General features: G+C 37.7%; 1 non-coding gene across 1 annotated transcript; it reads left to right on the top strand.

Annotated features, from left to right (window-relative positions):
• Nucleotides 1–317: 317 nt before the first annotated feature.
• On the top strand, nucleotides 318–424 carry LOC131228422 (small nucleolar RNA R71). The gene has a single exon (XR_009162925.1). It is a non-coding gene; the product is annotated as a small nucleolar RNA R71 (small nucleolar RNA).
• Nucleotides 425–4,704: the final 4,280 nt, after the last annotated feature.

The following is a 4,704-nucleotide window of genomic DNA, read 5'->3' on the forward strand; positions in this document are numbered from 1 at the left end:
AGGTATTTTCTTTAATCACATCAACCTTACTAATTTCCAAGGCTTCAACCTTTCTAGTCCATGCAGTGAATTTTGCATTAAGGTCGTCTTCCTCTCTTAGGACGTACATCCCCGCTTTCTCTCTAGGAATAGGTCTAGTTTGGTCTAATTGAGCAGAGACATCCCACATCTAAGTATTCTCTACTAACATGTCTAGAGAATTCCAAGCCTCATTATGATCTTTGTCAAGAAAGGTTCCACCACACATCATCTCTATGAACTGACGGGTATCCATGGTGAGCCTCTTTCGAAACATATCAATCAAGTACCATGGTTCATAACCATGATGTGGGCAAGTAAGTAAAAGGTCTTTGAAACGCTCCCAAGCTTGGAAAACTAGTTCATTCCCCTTTTGGGAAAACGACATGATTTCCTGTTTCAGTGCATTTGTTTTGTGCTTGGGAAAGAATATTTTCAAAAACTCTCAACTTAAGGCTTGCCATGTAGTGATGGTATGAGGTCTTAGAGAGTTGAGCCATGCTTTGGCCCGATCCTTTAGAAAAAATGAAAATAACCCAAGTTTGAGTGCATCCCTATTGCCATTGTTTACTTATAATGTTGCGATCACTTCCTCAAAGTCCTTGAAGTGCAAGTAGTGTTTTTCAGAATCAAAGCCATAAAATTTAGGAATCAATTAAATCAGACCTGGTTTAAAATCAAGGTTTCCTATGTGAGTAGGGAATACAATACAAGATGGTAAAGTTGATCTCTCAGGGTGTAAGTGTTCACGTAAAGTCTATGGTTGGTATAACACATTCCTATGAACTTTATTCTCATCCTCAAGAGGAGGATTGCTTTTGTTTTCTCTGTTTTGGATTGGAGTTAGATCTGATAGATTTGGATTTCCATTATCAACTGGGTCTACCATGGAATCCAAGTGGTGTTGACTGCCTTTCCTAAATGAATGATCAAGTCTTAGGACTAGTATACCTTCGGAGGATAGTCGATTGTTTTTATCCCTACTCCAACAGGACATAAACCATCCACACTGCACAACAAAAACCACAACTTCAAATAGCAAGTATGATACTTAGATTAAAAAATAAAAACTTATCCAACAACCCCGATGGCAAAGCCGACCATAAGGGCTCAAACCACAAAGCAAAATAAATCAACAATTCAGGCGGTAGAGCCGACCATAAGGGTTCAGACCACAGAAAAATAAATAAAAAGAAAGTAAAACCAATGTAAAAAATTAAACTACACTAATATGGAAAATAGATTTCGCGGATGATCTTTGTAATCAAACAGTAATTGTAGGACAACCATAACACTTGGGTGATGAAATCCCAAGCTGAGCAACCTTATGTCACGGTTAGTGCTTGAAAGACCCAACTGAATTTACTTTCAAAGTAAAACAAAAAATCTACAGAAATTTTAGAGGTTTTAAAAAAGAACTTACCTTAGTTACTTTGCACAGATCTAATCTATCTCCGCCGCTCCCTGGCAACGGCGCCAAAAACTTGATTGTTTGCCTCCAACTGCAGATGTTTGTAAGTAATATCCTGTGAATATAGGGTCAATCCCACGGGGAGATGATCTATAAGAATAAGAAAATTAAATGCAAAATTAACTAAGGGAAACTGACACATAAGAATTTTAATTAATGGATGCAATGATTTTAAAGATTTTGTTTTTAAATGGAATTAAATAATAGAAAAAAACACCCAAGCTTTAAAGTTCCACACATAGGTTAATAATCCATAAATCATGATGACTTTGATAACACAACTAGGATCTGAGCACTATAGTTAGCCTAATCAGAAAATAAAACAGTTTAAATATTTTAATAAATGATATAAAAGATTAGAGAATCATGGATTAGTATCATTAACATATATTTTCAAGCGCCAGTGATTATAAGCATTCAATATCCATTAGATAATGAATCAAATAATGTAATAGGTTGAGACCATCTCCCATCTAGGAAATCTAATAATCCAAGTTAAACCTATCCACCGATATGGATCTCATATGATGGAAACATATGGATCTCATATGAGGATCAAAAACCTAAACCTAGACAATTGATAACATGCATACACCATTCATCTCATCATTAAAAATAATCAATCAACATGATTTAAGAATCATTAAACCAATGTACTTCCCTTCTAGCTTGGGCTAAAGGGAACTAGAAAATCATAAATTGCAGAACAGAAAAGCAACAAGAAAGTAAGAAAATAAATTTATAAAAATCAAAAAAGAACTTGTAAAGATCTAAAAATCCTAGAAAAAAACTGTAGATATTGCCCTTGAATGCTCTAAATGATCTAAATGATGCTTAAGATTGGCCTAGGAAGCCTTATTTATAAGTGGGAAACTCCCTCCTTCAAAGTGATTTGAAAAAGTCGAAAATCGCCTCAAATTTTGTCACTCCACGTAAACCCTTTAATGTCATCGAAAAGCCTTCGATGTTATCGAAGAATCATTCGATTCATCAATAGGTCTTTCAATCCATTGAAAAATAGGTCGAGAGAGTTCAGCGACCAGACTCGATTTTCTTGTAAAAATCGATGACATCGAAGGGGTCTTTGATGTCATCAAACCTTATCCTCGATGTCATCGATCGGTCTTCGATTCATCAAGAATATGCTTCAATCTGTCTAGCAAGCTTTTCCAAAAATCAGTGTAAAAATTGATGAAATCGAACTGATTTTGATTCATCAAACAGGGCTTTGATGTCATCGAAAGGTGGTCGATGTCATCAAAAAGGGCTCCTTGTTGATTTCTGCACTTGTACATCCAATTTCCTTGCAACTCCACTTAGTTTCTTTAGATCTTTAGGTCTTGAAATCTCCATTCTTGGTCTCCAGTGATCCATTCTTTGCCTTGGTGAATCTTGAGCGATAAATCCATGCTTTTAACATTCTTTTTCATAAAAACTCATAATTTCACCTTACAACACAAACATGCATAAAGTACTCCATTAAACAGTATCATGTTCATAAAATTAAGCTATAAATGGGCAAAAATATACAATATTTCACACTCGACAAGAATCGAGAAGTCTAAGTCTTTTATCAAAGATTCTACCTTTGTAGCGACTTGATTCCTCTCTTTTTTCTGTTCTTCTTCTGTCGCGAGGAATATTGTTCTTCTTTTCTCGATCAACGACGTTTAATGTCAGTCTGTTGTGTCCTCTTCTGCCTGTTTCATAATGAAATGCTGACAGTTTCCTGATCATCAGTTCCAATGCATGGGCTTTTATAGCCAAGTCGCAGAAGGTTCTTATGTTAGGACTGGTGAGACCAAATGCAATTCCTGTCTCCATGGAGTTCAAGCACATCTTCACTTGTTCCTTTTCTTTGGGCAACTGTCTACACGAAGCTCCCAAAGTTTTCCATCTATCTATGAATTTCTCCACAGGATCCCCTTCTTTCTATCGTATAGAAGCTAATTCTGTGATACTGATGTCATGGTCTGACGAGAAGAAGTTTGACATAAAAGCATCTTACATTTGGTCCCAAGTTCGTATCGATTCTGGTGTTAAGCTAGAGTACCATCGGAATGCTTTCCTTATCAAAGAAGAACCAAATAGTCACAAATAATACTGAGAGACAGTAGAGAATTTACCCATTATTGTAATAAAATGCATGAGATGTTCTTCCAGGGTTCCATCCCCATTGAACTTCTGAAAGTCTGGATGTTTGAAGTTGGCAGGGAATGACACATCTTCCACTTCCCTCGGATATGGTATTCTATAGCAGAATCTCTTGATATTCTCACATTCTCTCTCAATTCTGATGACCTCTATAACCACTTGACATACTTCCTCCTGAGTTATTGCCCTTGCTGCAAGAATGGATCCATGTGATCCTGCTCCTGGTGGTTGTGAGCCTTCGAGTTGTTGTTCGCGCTCATTCATAACAACCATCTTCGGAGGGGAGGGTGGGGGAGAGAGGGGCTACAATTTGAGCTACATTATGTGTGAGAGTAGCTAAGGCTTCTCGGAGGTTCCTGCATTCCTCCATCAATGCTCTTTGTGCTTGTGCCATCTCGGTTATGTGTTCATCAGCAGTCGGCGGCAGACCCTAACTTGTTCCTGCCATACACACAACAGCTTCTCCACTCCCTGACAAAGCAGTTGTTGGGGTGGGACATGAGTACATTGGCATGATAGGGCTTAATGAGAGAGGAGTCTCACTGGGATTTTTTGTACTTCCGCAGAATTCGGTTGATTGCGACGTGATTTGCAAAGGCGTCACTTGCGGAGATATGGAAACTGATGGATTTTCTATGAGTGACTTGCCTTTTTCCTTCCTTTTCCATCGAGTATTTACAATAGATAATGCGGGGAAGTCCTGTGATATTAGAGAGGAAGGAGACTTTCCTGTGTATAGTGCCGGAGGGGTAAGTGCAGGGTTCTTTCTGGCCGCGTTTCCCGTCACCGATCTTTTGATCTTCAATGGTAGAGTTGTTCTAACAGTTGCGGTATTTCAAATTTTTGACCTTCAATGGGATACGACAATCCATTCATTATTGTTTTCTTGTGCCAATGGCAAAACAGTTATGACCCTAGCAGTGACTCAAGACTTTTCATTTTTAGTTGATATGAGTTGATTCTTTTAGCTCGAAGATTGATTGCTGGCATATTCCACCATGAATCCAATTGGCGTATAGTAAAGATCATCTTATTTATAATAGTTGCCATTGATTGTAATT

The sequence above is a fragment of the Magnolia sinica genome, chromosome 15, assembly GCF_029962835.1.
Source record: "Magnolia sinica isolate HGM2019 chromosome 15, MsV1, whole genome shotgun sequence".
In the NCBI taxonomy this organism is placed as follows: Eukaryota; Viridiplantae; Streptophyta; class Magnoliopsida; order Magnoliales; family Magnoliaceae; genus Magnolia; species Magnolia sinica.